At 45.7% G+C, this 14,101-nt stretch overlaps 1 protein-coding gene across 4 annotated transcripts in view; it reads left to right on the top strand.

Annotated features, from left to right (window-relative positions):
- Positions 1-222: 222 nt before the first annotated feature.
- CCDC91 (coiled-coil domain containing 91) overlaps positions 223-14,101 on the top strand; it is a 355,649-nt gene continuing 341,770 nt past the window's right edge. Inside the window, exon 1 of one of the 4 annotated variants that reach the window (XM_053556723.1) lies at positions 223-876. The gene's annotated coding sequence lies outside the window, so the exon portion shown is untranslated. Of the gene's footprint in view, positions 877-1,688; positions 1,804-14,101 lie in introns of those variants that run through there. The other 3 variants (XM_053556721.1, XM_053556724.1, XM_053556722.1) reach the window with 3 other exon arrangements.

Genomic DNA, 14,101 nt, shown 5'->3' with positions numbered 1-14,101 from the left:
AAATAAAAATTTCTCAATTTCATTCTCTTCTGTATTTGTTCAGGAGAAGCTATTTTACTGAAATCTTTGGGAAACGGGGGTGGCTTGGCAGCTGAAACTAAACTCTTCGTGACAGATAAAGGCATGTATGAAATTGCTATGATCGGAAGTTGAGGACAATAACAAAAGCAATTAATTCTACAGCAGAGTTCTCTGAAATCACAGTAGTGGTCTGGAGAGGCTCTTACTGGATATGCATCTCTATGCTTGAGAACTGAGATATGCAGAGATGCGAGGAGCAGTGGTCTAGTGAACGACCATTGCTTACGCACTTCCCACATGTCAGGTACTTTACTCCGTTCCAGTTATCATCGGACTTACTTGCAAGTGGTGAAGAGATCAGGCGAGCTCATCTTAGGCCCAATCTGAGGAGCTCCAGATGGAACTCGTTTCGATCTGGAGGATGGTGTTATATGAGTGGATTAGGCATAGGGACGGGGCCTATCACTCAAGAGGAATGAGAGGCTGTAATTAACAGTAGGTAGTTCTTGAGAAGGAGCAGAGGCAGTCGCAAAGTCAAAGGCACCCCTTCCCCTGCTTCGCACCACGCCGGCCGGGTGGCGGAGGGCTGAAGACCGCGCCTCAGCTCTGGCCTCGGGTCGGGCCACGTGACGCGCGTGTTTCCTTTGAGTGACAGGCGCCGGGCTGGGCGGGCCTTGGCGGAAATCAACTTCCGGGGGCAGAGGTGTTCCAGCCGGGTGGTGCGTGGGCTACCCCAACTTGTGTGACTGGGGCCGTTGGCCGGGTGTGCGCGCGCGGGTCTGTGTGCTGGGGGTGGCTCACCTGGCGGCGTGGGTGAGCGGCGCGGCGGCGGCGGCGAGCGAGAGCGGGGAGCAGGTAAACGGACGCTCGCCTTCCGGGGCCTGGGTCTTGGGGCCGGGTCCGCACGAGGCAGGCGGGGAGCGCGGCTGAACTTCCGGCGCCCTTCGCCCGCCGGCTCCGACCTCCCCCGGGCGCTGGCCGAGACCACGAGTCAGGGGGTGTGACCAGTCTCCGGCGGGAACGGAGCCTAGCCCTGGGACTGGGAGTGCCCGCCCGTTCACGCTCTCGCCGGCGGATAGCTGCACCTGCACGTTGCAGGACCGAGTGTTTTTCAGAGTCCTTGTACAAGTACACGTGATTACGTCACCGATGCTTTCACCGAACTGAGACCTTGATCCTTGCTCAGGTGTCACCAAACACGCCTGGTTTATGTGTCGTCTTTTTACTTTGCCAAGTACACTGAGGTAAAGTCGTTCCACCGTCCCTCAGCCACATCTCCTTATACTTATTTGGGCCACATATTGTGATAAAAGTGGCGTTTCGGTGTTAAGGAAGGAGCCAATAACTTTGCCAAGTGGTAAGGTAGCCTTCATCCCTACAAGCACGCCTCCCTTTCTCCACAGTAAGGATGTTTTACACCTGCGCCTGTCGTGTACTGTGGAGGAAAGCTCTGGACAGGCAACCTATTTTTGGTTTTACTTTAAGGAGTGGAGCTCTATTAAAAGCACAAGTAGTGTTTTTTTGGTAGGATGATGATATTGCTGCTACTTTCACTTGGTTCGCTGATGAGAGTTGGGGCAGAGCCTGATTTCCTGGAGGGTAAAGTCTTGGCCACTGCTGTAGATGACTCAGCGGTCCCTTACTAGTTCCGACACTTTCCTTCCCTCCCCATCTCAACTGTCCAGGTACTGATGCCACCTTCCTTTCCAAGTATTTATCCTGGTGGGAGTTGGAGGAAGGCTTTTGGACGCCGTTTGCATGTTGCCCGATGGAGTGATTGGGGTGAGCTGACTTTTCGTCTGGTCATAGGGTGGACTGACATTTCACATCGCCCATTTAAGGCAGAAGAAGCCAACAAAACCACCACCACTGACACATATTTCAGTGCATTGTTCTTATTTATTGCTGAATGGCATTTCACTGTGTGAAATGTGAATCATAATATGTTTATTGGCCAATTGATGGACAGTTAGGTCTTTCCAGATTTTGACATTTAGGAATGAAGCTTCTATGAACATTCATGTGCACTTCTTTGTTCATTAAGATACAGGTGTTTGTGCTGATGTATTTTTTCATTTATTATGGTTAAACAGCTAGGAGTGGCATTCTTGGGCGATGTGGCAGATACATGTTTAACTTTCTAAGAAATTACCGAACTTTTCCAGGGTGGCTGTTGCATTTTGCATTCCTACCATTCATGTTTGATGATTCCATTCTGGTTAGTACTTGCCATTTTATTTTTAATTTAGGTACTCTAGTAGATACTTAGTGATAACTCATACATGTTCTAATTTGAATTTTCCTATTTACTTTATGTTGAAAATCTCTTCCTGTGCTATTATCTGCTATCTGTGTATCTTTGGTAAATTGTCTTTTCCCATCTTTTGTGCATTATTTATTCATTTTTATTACTGAGTTGTAAGAATCATGTACATATTCACAAATATTTCCTTTGAGCCTGTGCTTTGTCTTTTCATTTTTTTTTTTAACAAAGTCCTTCAAAGAGCTGAATTTGAAAGTTTGAAATTCAATTCAGTTTATCAGTATTTTTCTTTTACAATTTGTGCTTTTGTGTCCTAAGAAATTTTGTCTAACTCAAAGTTTCAAAGTTCTAGAACGTTTATAGCTGTACATTTTACATTTAGATCTATGATCCATTTCGAGTTTATTTTTGTATGAAGTAAGGATTAAGTTTTTTCCCTCTTACTCTGTGTCTCTTTCTCTGTATGTGGATGTCTGGGTCTTTTAGCACAATTTGTTGAAAGAGTATTTTTTACTACCTTTCTTAATTAAATTTCCTTGGTACTTCTGTCAAAAATCAAGGATGTATGTGTAGATCCATTTCTGGGCTTTACTCTGTTCCATAGTTTTATGTGTCTCTCCTTTGGCCAAAACCAGAGTCTTTATTATTGTCACTTTATAATATGTCTTAAATCAGGAAGCCTGAGTCCTCCAACTTTGTTAATTTTCAAATCGTTTTGGGTGTTCTAGCTCCTTTTCTATGTAATTTTTAGAATCACCTTACCTATTTGTATAAAAATGCATTATAGGATTTTGATTAGGATTGCATTGAAGTCATAGAACAATCTGGGGGAGAGTTAACATCTTAATGCTGTTTTCCAATCTAATAGAAATACATTTCTCCATTTTTTTTATTGATTTCTGTTAGAATTTTACGCTTTTGGCATAGAAATATTGCACGTATTATTTATATTTATATCTTAAGTGTCTTTCATTATTTGGTGCTATTGTAAATGGTGACCTTTTAAAAGTTTTAATTTCTATATAAATTTAATTTTTATATAAATAAATCAATATTTTAATATTAACCTTGAACTCTATAACCTGAGTAAACTCATTCTGGTAGCTTTTGTAGAATCATTGGGATTTCTGGGTAGTTTTACTTCATTTTCCCATCTGTTAGCTTTTTATTTCATTTTCTTGTCACATTGCACCGGGTAGGCATTCCACTCATGTTGAATAGCAAAAACTAGAGAAGACATTCTTGTGTTAATCCTTTTTCTTCATAGAGAAGGCAGGTAATTCTTTTGCCATAGAGTAGTGAAAGACTTGGGACAGAACCCCAAGATGGGGTTCCCCGAGATGGGCCTCCCGATCTCGTTGTCTTTTTTCTAGTCTCTCCCTGAGTTTAGACATGGAGTCTTTTACCATACCAGAGTGATCTACATAGAAACAGCATTCTTCTCTTAGTGCAGCGCATAACCCTCCATCTTTTAGGAACAGGAGATCGAGTCCCCGTCTATTCTGCAATACTACTTCAGATAAGGATGTTAGTGACTCTTCTAATTTTGTGATTGATTGTTCTATGGCTTTTAGGTCCTCATCTACAGCTGCTCTCAGTTCTTCGAGATACTGTGGGGTCTGGACAAGCGCAGCCATTCCTGTTCCTACTCCGGCCGCCACCCCTATACCCATCAGGACAGCTAGAGTAATAGAGACTGGTTCCCTCTTCTGTCTACGGGGTCTGAGATCGAATTCTGCCTCGAAGGAACTCGCCTCGTGATAGATAACTCTAGGTATTAATTGTACGAGGATACAGTAGTCTGCAGTGGAGTTAAACACTGATGAGGAAATGCACGGGGTTAGCCCGGTGCTGCAAGCCCACCATCCTCCTTTAGGGGGCACTAGATAATAATTGATAGTGGTTGATGGGCTTTTAATGGTCTGATTACACAGATGCTGGCGATTTTCGGGGATCGTGCCTAGGCAAATGCCTCGCCCAGAGACTGCTGTAAAGGTGATCTTGGATCCCCAGTCACAGGAATTATGGGAGGTGGTATTTTGGAAGATACCTGAGAAGGCGATCCCTTCATAATAGGGCGGGCCTGAGGCTAGACACAACCAGCAAGATTCGGTAAGATTAGGGTTGGAAGTATTGAGGACATTGAAAGCCCCCTGTATTAAGTTAAGAAGTCTCTGCCCGGTGCTTGGAGTCTCCGGGGATGTTACCTGGGGAGACAGTTTCGCAGGCGATGGGGCTGTGCTGGCCTCAGTAAATTGGGTGCTCCCCGGAGTCTGGGGCATACGGGGAGAAATAGGCGGCCTAGCTGGCGGCTGCTGTCCTGAGAGTACGATGTTGGGTCCTATCTGGACAGCGACGGGGGTCTCTATTTTTAATTTGATGAAGAAGGTAAATCCTTTATCCCACCCTGACATATAGAAACGGAATCCCCATGTTCTTCCTTTTATCCAATCTCGGGCTTGTTTCCCCCTCTCCGTGAAGGAAATATTTAGGGGCTTTGACCCTGCTCCGGTACTGCTCCTCTTTACGGTTATTAAGTCCCAAGAGGAGAAGGGGTACCAGAAGGCCTGCCCAGTCGTCTCACATCCCCATTGTTTACAATAGAAATTTTCTACCCCCCCACATCTGTTGGCTTGGCTTCTCGTTCTCCCGTCCCAGGGACAGATATAGAACTCTGTTTGTCGCGTCCGGCGCTGGGCGGGCAAGGTGCCACAGCCAGGGGCGTCTGCAACGTACTGGCCTTGGGATGTGGAGCCTTGGGTAAGTGAGCGCTTTGTTAAATGGTGATCAAGGCTCGATGGAACCTCTTTAAAGGTCTCATCGGAGATATCCCAATTATCTAGCTCTGCTATTAAGGCGCAAATATCTGGGGTGAGGGACGGCCACCAGGTCCAAGGAGGGTCTTCTTTTGTAGTACTCCATACTACATCACCAGTCTGAGAGAGAACCTGTCAGGTTAACCTCTGGGGGGCATGGGGGTTGGGACCGGAGCTACTTATCACCGGGAGTTATATCAGCAGGAGCAGGGCTACTGCGGCGAATGCGGAGCTTGAGGGGGTTGTCCGTCTTTTCCACTTTCCACCCGGAGTCTGGCGGCGGTGCTGGTTTGACATGAGATGCGTGGATCCAGGCTGCGATGCCATCGACTTTTATTGCCGTCGGGGTTGTGAGCAGCACTAGGTATGGTCCTTTCCACCGTGGTTCAAGGTTGGCTGTCCGGTGGCGCCGGATGTACACCGAATCTCCAACCTGGAACTGGTGAGGTATTTGCAGATCCCCGGGCTTGTAGGCCTTGATCAGCCAGCTCCAGACCTCCTTTTGCACAGTTTCAAGGGCTTTTAATCTGGTGTATAGAGATTGAGAGGAGTAAGATTCTGGGGAAGGGAGGTGCTGCATGGCAACAAGCGGGGGGGTGAGCTCCATATAGGATTTCAAAGGGGGTCAGCTTGAGAGTGCTAGGGGTGTTGCGCACACGGAACAGGGCAAAGGGAAGGAGGACTGTCCAGTCAGTAATGCCAGTCTCTAGGGATAATTTAGTCATGGCCTCTTTTAGGGTTCTATTCATCCTCTCTACCTGCCCTGAGCTTTGGGGCCAATAAGCACAATGTAATTTCCACTCAAGCCCCAGGATTTTGGCTAAACCTTGATTAACCTGGGCAACAAAAGCGGGACCGTTGTTGGATCCGATTACCTTGGGTAGCCCAAATCTTGGAAAAATTTCTTCTAATATTATTTTGGCTACGACTTGAGCAGTCTCCCTTTTTGTAGGAAAAGCCTCGACCCATCCTGAGGAAGTATCTATGAACACCAGCAAGTACTTGTATCCGTATTTGGCCGGCTTAATCTCTGTAAAATCTGTTTCCCAGTAGCTCCCAGGACGATCTCCTCGGAGTCGTCTTCCCTGAGGTAATGTGCTAGGCTGGGTGTTTACTAATTGGCAAGGTCTGCACTCTTTTGCAGCTGCGTCAACGAGTTTACTTAATTCCATAATATAGTATGGGGAGGACTGAACAATAGTTCTTAGATGCTTGGGGCCCAAATGAGTTAATTTATGAAGTTGTCTGAGAAAGGTGATCGCCTGCTCTTCAGGGAGGATGATTTTTCTTTCCAGAGTTTCTCGGATCCCCTCTGGGGATTCTAAGTGGAGGCCTAATCTGTTCATTCTCTCGAGATCCCGCTCCGAATATTTAAAGTGTTTGACAAGGGGGGGTGCTATTTCTTTAAGGCTAGGCCTTAAAGTGTTTTCATATAGCGGCAGGATGTTGAGCCTTTGAGCTGCTAGCTTAGCTTCTCGGTCGGCTCTTTGGTTTCCCTCGGCAACTCTGGACCCCCCTTTCTGATGCCCAGGGCAGTGGATAATGGCCACTTTCTTAGGGAGGTGAACATCCTCCAGTAGACTTAGGATTTCTTCCTTGTGTTTAATTTCTTTTCCTGCTGAAGTCAGCAGTCTTCGCTGCCTGTAAATGGCCCCATGAACATGGGCCGTAGCAAAAGCATACCTGCTATCGGTGTATATGTTAACTTTTTTCCCTTCTGCCAAACGTAAGGCCTGGGTCAAGGCGACCAGCTCGGCCTTCTGGGCCGACGTCCCTTCAGGGAGACTACTTGCCCAGATGGTCTGCTTATCGTCCACTACCGCTGCCCCGGCCACCCTTTTACCTTCTATTATGGAGCTGCTGCCATCAGTGAACCAGGTCAGGTGGGCATCCGGCAGGGGCTGATCACAGAGGTCCTTCCGAGTTCCAGTTTCCTCAGCCAGTACTTCTTGGCATGTGTGTAATACATCTTTCTGGACAGAAGTATCAGGTAATAGGGTAGCTGGGTTGAAGATGACAGGCGGGCCAAACTGGACTCTGTCTCCGTTTAATAGGAGACTCTGGTAATGTGTCATGCGGGCATTAGACAGCCACCGGTCAGGGGGCTGTCTGATGATGCTTTCTAAAGCATGGGGGGCAATGACTGTCAACTTCTGCCCCATAGTCAATTTGTCTGCATCTTTTACCAGTACCGCTACTGCCGCCACAGACCTCAGACAGGCTGGACAACCACCAGCGACGGGGTCCAGTTTCTTGGAGAGGTATGCTACCGGCCTTTTCCATGGCCCTAAAGGCTGCGTCAGCACCCCTCGGGCCACTCCTCTCTTCTCATCTACGTATAGGACAAAGGGCTTTGTTACATCTGGTAGAGCCAGGGCCGGGGCTGATAATAATGCCTTTTTAATGTTGTCAAAGGCCCGCTGTTGGCTGGCACCCCACTTGAAGGGAGTGCCTTCCTTGGTCAAAGGGTAGAGGGGAGCTGCCAGAGTAGCAAACCCCGGTATCCATAAGCGGCAGAACCCCGCAGTTCCTAAGAATTCTCGCACCTGGCGGGGCGAGCGGGGAACTGGAATCTGAGTCACAGTATGCTTCCTGGCTTCTGTCAACCATCTCTGCCCTCCTCTTAGGGTGTAACCCAGGTATGTTACCTCTTTCTGGCAGATCTGGGCTTTCTTGGCGGAGGCTCGATATCCTAAGCGGGGTAGTTCTTCTAGCAACAGTTCTGTGCCCCGATAGCACTCTTCTTTTGTTTTTCCAGCTAGTAGTAAGTCATCTACATATTGTAGGAGCGTTACCTGAGGGTGGCTGGCGCGAAAGTGAGCTAGGTCTTGGTGGAGGGCTTCATCAAAGATGGTTGGGGAGTTCTTAAACCCCTGTGGAAGGCGGGTCCATGTCAATTGCCCCGTCGTTCCAGAGTCCGGGTCTCTCCATTCAAATGCGAAGATGTTCTGGCTAGAGGAGTGTAGTCGGAGGCAGAAGAAGGCATCCTTTAAATCCAGGACAGTGTACCAGATATGGTTTGGAGGGAGAGAGCTTAACAGATTATAAGGGTTAGGCACGGTGGGGTGGATGTCTTGCGCCCGCTTGTTTACTTCTCTTAAGTCCTGCACAGGGCGATAGTCTCCTGTGCCGGGTTTCTTGACGGGTAATAAGGGCGTGTTCCATGGTGACTGGCATTTTACTAGTATGCCCAGCTGTAGGAGACGCTGAATGTGAGGCTTAATTCCTTCCCGAGCTTCCTTAGTCATAGGATATTGGCGCACTGCCACAGGAGTGGAAGTAGCTTTGAGTTCTATGACTATAGGCGGCCTTTATGCGGCCAGTCCCATTCCAGCAGTTTCAGCCCATGCCCCGGGATATTTTTCTAGCCAGTCATTTACGAGACTAGTCCCTTTCTCCCGCTGCTTTTCAAAGAGTCTGTGTTCATCCTCTAAACGCATGGTCAGGGCTGTTACCCTCTTATTTTGGGTTACTTCTGGGCCATCAGGAGTAAAAGTGATTTGGGCTTCCATTTTGGTGAGTAAATCTCTCCCGAGGAGGGGCACAGGGCACTCAGGGATAATTAAGAACGAGCGGGTTACCCGACCCACTCCCAGATCTACTGATCTTCGGGTAGTCCATGAGTACTGCTGATGCCCTGTGGCCCCTACAACCCAGGATTTTTTCTTGGAGACGGGTCCTGATGGTTCAAGTAGGACTGAGTGTTGAGCTCCGGTGTCTACAAGGAACTCAACTGGCTTCCCCTCCACCTTAAATATTACCCTAGGCTCGGGGAGGGGTTCCGAGCCCCGGCCCCGCTAATCTTCTTCTTCCTCTAAGGCCAGTACTTTCTTGGAGAGTTCTTTCTTCTTTTTTTTTTAGGACATTCCCTGGCCCAGTGCCCCTTTTCCTTACAGTAGGCACATTGATCCTTATCTATCGGGATGCGGTTGCTCAGGCTACCTGACTTCTTAGTTCTACCTTGGGTCTGTTCCTGGCTCTTCTCCCCTACTACTGCGGCCAAAATCCGTGTTAAGTTTTTCTCCTGTCTTCAGTCTCTCTTATTTTCCCTTTCTTCTCTCTCTTTCTCCTTTCTCTGCTCTTTTTCTTCCTCAGTTTCTCTTTTATGGTATACTTTCTCAGCTTCCTTAACTAAATCCTGCAAGGTATAGTCCTGCAATCCTTCAATTCTCTGCAGCTTTCTTTTAATGTCAACAGCTGACTGCCCTATGAAAGTCATAGCCACGGAAGCCCTCTGTCCTTCAGAGGCATGGTCAAATGGGGTGTAACGCCTAAAAGCTTCCATTAGACGCTCAAGAAACACGGAGGGGGGTTCCGTGGCCCCCTGTATTACTTCTCTTACCTTAGCCAAATTAGTGGGGCGTCTTGCCACCCCACGGAGGCCAGCCACTAGAGCCTGGCGATAGACTGACAGTCGCTCCCTACCTTCTGCCGTGTTGAAATCCCAGTCTGGTGTGGAGAGGGGAAAGGCAGCCTCGATGATGTTGGGGAGCTGGGTAGGACGCCTCCCCGAGTACATTCTTCCTAGCTTCTAATAAAATCCTCTCCCTCTCTTCAGTAGTGAAGAGAGTCTGTATGAGCTGCTGGCAGTCATCCCATGTTGGCTGATGAGAGAACATCAGGGACTCTACCAGCCCAGTCAGGCGTTGGGGGTCTTCTGAAAAAGGGGGGTGATTAATTTTCCAGTTATACAGGTCTGTGGAAGAAAATGGCCAGTACTGGAGGGGCTGGAGAGGAGGTGGTCCCTCATCTGTTGCCACCGGCGGGGGGCCGTATGCCCTCAGGGGTAGGGCAACAGTAGTGTCGGGAGACACTCCTCCCCGGCGGTGACTCCTGGTACCTTGTGCGGGCCCCAGTGAAGGTTCCCCCGGGGGTGCAGAGGGGGCAATCGCCGGATCCGGCGATGCTGGTCCTCCCTGCCCCCCGACAGGAGCCAAGGCGGGAGGGTATGGGGGAGGAGGGGGTGGAGGGTCGAGGAGAAGATGATCATTCTGGATTTCCGGGTAGATCTTCTTAGGGGGGTCCGAACTGTCGCCCCCTTTTCTGGGACCGGAAGATTGGACAGCGAGCACCTGAGGATTAGCCGGGGGCCTGGATGTGGCAGTCCACGGCCGAACCCAGGGGGGCGGATTCTGCACCAGGTCCTGCCAGACTATGATGTAAGGTTGTTGATCCAGATGGGCTCCCGGTCCTCTCTGAAAAACAATCTCTTTAATAGCAAAAATAAGAGATAAGTCAAAGGTTCCTCCTGAGGGCCAGCCGACGTTAAAAGTAGGCCACTCCGAGGAGCAGAAAGTCTGCCATGGGCCTTTTTTAACCTCTACTGACAGATCACGACCTCTTCTCTTCACTTCAGTCCAATGATCTAGAGTTAAACTCAGAGGGGTTGTCACAGTCTGTCCCATCGTCAGTGGATATGTCAGAAACACAAATAACAGAAATAACAGAAATATTACAGGTACAAGGACCCACCTACCACACTTGGTCCTTCACAAGCCTATAACAGAATCAGACGGGCGCGTTCCCCGTAATTTTTGATGGAACAACCAGACTCGACCAGCGCCCTTACAGCAGGAGACAACCAGGCGTCCCTGGTTCTCCTCAATTCCTGGGGCGTCCCCCAGGGTTTCAGCCTGTGGTCCTCCGGGCACGTCTACTGACCACTGTCCGGCCACTCTCACGAGGTGCCGAACGGCTGCGAAATCGAAAGCGCGCACACAAAGTCAAACAAAAGGACTGAAGACACAGACTAGACAGTTTTCGGGGTACCCCTTTCTTACCTCCAAGGTTGACTCTGCAGGTGAGGGGTGGTCGTTATCTCCTGGACGAGCCCCCAAATGAAAGACTTGGGGCAGAATCCCCCACTCTGCCCGGAGCTCTAACCACCCCAATCAAGCGCAAGAGACGTCGCTTGATGCAAAAACGCAAGAGGATTTTTATTCCTGCATGCCGGGGCTTGACCCACAACTCTTTTAGAAGCCGAGGAGTCAAGCCCCGCACAGCAGTTTTTACAAGCTTATAAAGGCAAAAACTACAAAGTAGGCGGGAATAGCAGACATGCCAGGGGCTCTAACAATAAAGTAAGAGGGAATAGACACAGCTGGGGCTCTAACCAGATAAGAAGAACTCTGGTTCATTATTCAACTATCTTAAGACAAGACTAACAGTCAAATATTTGCTTAATAGTAACATTTACTGCAGCTCCTGGGGCTATCTCCTGGAACAGTTACAAAAGGTCACATTCCTATGGTAGGGAGTGAGAGGTGGTCACATTCAATTCTCTTTAACTCTTAGTTTATGTAGAGATTTTAAAATTTAATCATAAATACATGTTGTATTACTGTTTTGGACAGTGTACATTGTAGTTCATTATAGTAGAAAATGAGAAATAAAGAATCCTATGAAGAAAATGTTTTTCCTAGTTCCATTAATCTGATGTAACTCCTGCTAACATTTTGGTGGCTTTTTTTTCAGCCTTTTTTCTTTTGCAAAAATATATTAAATACAAAATTGTAAATATAGTTTTATATTTTTCCCTTTTCATTCAGAATCACAATGTGAGTGCTTACTACATCATTAATTTTGAAAACTTGATTTGTAATGTTGATGGGCTATATGCCCTCATTTAATATTTTTTTGTCACATTTAAATTGTAATTAACTTTTCTTCATCAAAATTAACAGTAAAGATTTGTGGTTAATGGATAATTAAAAAAAAAACCTGATTCCTAAAAATGTGGCTATCACTCAAAATGTGTGAAATTTTTTCAGGTTCTTAATATCTATTACCTCTTTGTTTTGGTGTTCTTGGAATTTGTCTTTTAGGCTATTTATTGTAACAAATTTTAGAGTATCATTGGCTTTATGGGTGTTAGATTAAGGTAGAATCCGTGAATTTCAGGAACTCAGTGTTCCTTCAAGATTATTCAGTTCAAACCACATATTCCGTAGTTTTAGAGTCTGTAATTACTAAGTGACTTTTCTGCCCACACTCTTATTCTGTTGCCACTGATTTAGATGGAGTTCCTGATGCATTTTACATAATGTAATATACCACCCATGCTCTTCTTTCAATGAGAATTATGGAAATTTTTGTACTAGTATCATGTAAAACCATTATTGTTTTATTTTAACCACTTTTTGATAGTGACATTTCCCCCATTTCATAGACAAAGGAAACAAAATCTCTGACAAATGAGTAAACTTGTCTAGTTTTTTTTTTTTTTTTTGTAGAGATAAGAGTCTCACTTTATGGCCCTTGGTAGAGTGCCATGACATCACACAGCTCACAGCAACCTCCAACTCCTGGGCCCAAGCGATTCTCCTGCCTCAGCCTCCCAGGTAGCTGGGACCACAGGCGCCCACCACAACGCCCAGCTATTTTTTGGTTGCAGTTCAGCCGGAGTGGGGTTTGAACCCGCTACCCTCGGTATATGGGGCCGGCGCCTTACCGACTGAGCCACAGGCGCCGCCCTTGTCTAGTTTGTTTTAATAGTAAGTGATAGAGCTGGAGTTTGATTACAGGTCTTCATGATCACAGGTGCTTTTATTCATAGGCTACACTACCAGTTTAAGTTCTTTTAGATATTTTGTATATATTTTGCTTCTTTGAATCTATTGATTTTAATCCTTAGAATAAACACCCTAAGCAAATGAATAAATCAGCATTAGAAAGTATCAGTACTTTTAAAATGTTTACCAAATTTATGTCTTCTTAAGTCTGTATTTTTTTTTTTTTTACCTAAAATTATAGTAGTTTAGACATTTCTTGACTCCTACCCTTTTTCTTCCCCTGTTAAAGCTCTGGTACAAAGATCATGGTTAACCATGTAGAAGTCTACTTAAAGAATTAAGAACATCATTTACTGTCACTAGCAGAGGATACAATAGCTTATTTTGAAATGAGATGAATTTTTAAATTTTTAAATTATTAAGTTTAATAAATGATCAGAGATAATGTTAACTACTTTAAAAATGTACCATGTTATAATTATGTTAAAAGTTTGTTTTCGTTAGAAGAATATGTACATTTTGGTATTTACAGGATATATGTATATACTAACATGTGAATGAAATAACTGCTTGTCAAATGTGAAATCACTTTTTCCTTGTATTAGAGAAGGTTGACTTCTCCCTCTACTGTCTCCTACTAAAACTAAGCCTAGATAATGGAGAGGCTAGCCAAATTTAAGGTAAAATTTGGTATGTATGATAGTTTCTCATAGGTGTTTAGTGCTCTTTTTTCTTTTTTTTCTTAACTTCTTTTTTCTTTCTGTTCCTTAGACTGGTTAGTCATCACTTGAACTATCTTCAGGTTCACTGATTCTTCTGCTAGCTTGAATGTGCTGTTGAACACTTCTAGTGAAATTTTCAATTAAATTATTACACTTTTCACCTCCAAAATTTTTGTTTCTTTTTTATTCTTGTCTTTCATTGATAATCTTTATTTGCTAAGATATTATATTCTTATACTTTATTTAGACACGATTTCTTTTAGCTCTTTGAGACTGTATCTATGAACATATTTAAAGTAGCTGATGTTAAATGTCTTTAAGTCCAGTGTCCAGGCTTCCTTCAGCACAGCTTCTATTAACTACCTTCTTTCTTTCTTCATAGATCATACTTTCTTCTTCTTGCATGTCTCATAATTTGGGTTGAAAATTAGATGTTTGAATGACACTATTGAGTTTCAGGCAGCTGCCTGGTTCCTCGGTTCTTGGAATGCTCTTGATCGAATAATGACCAGACACCCAAAAGTAAGGCAAGCGTTAAACAAAGTTTATTGAGGAAGAGAAGGATATGTTTACAAAGTAAGAAAGTTTGCAGGATATGTTTGCCATAGACAGTGAATGGGCTTCCATTGCCACCTGAAGTAAGCAAAGAAGGCTTGAACTTGGTGGGGAGTTCTCTTTTATATTGCTGGGTTGGGTCTACAGTGGGATTCAGAAGTCACCTGGGAACCTGAGTCTTACTGCCTGTGGGAACCTCAGTCTTACTGCCTG

Source organism: Nycticebus coucang, chromosome 12 (assembly GCF_027406575.1).
Source record: "Nycticebus coucang isolate mNycCou1 chromosome 12, mNycCou1.pri, whole genome shotgun sequence".
Taxonomy (NCBI): domain Eukaryota; kingdom Metazoa; phylum Chordata; class Mammalia; order Primates; family Lorisidae; genus Nycticebus; species Nycticebus coucang.
Note: the sequence above shows the minus strand (reverse complement) of the source record. Positions and strands in the feature narration are given on the sequence as shown.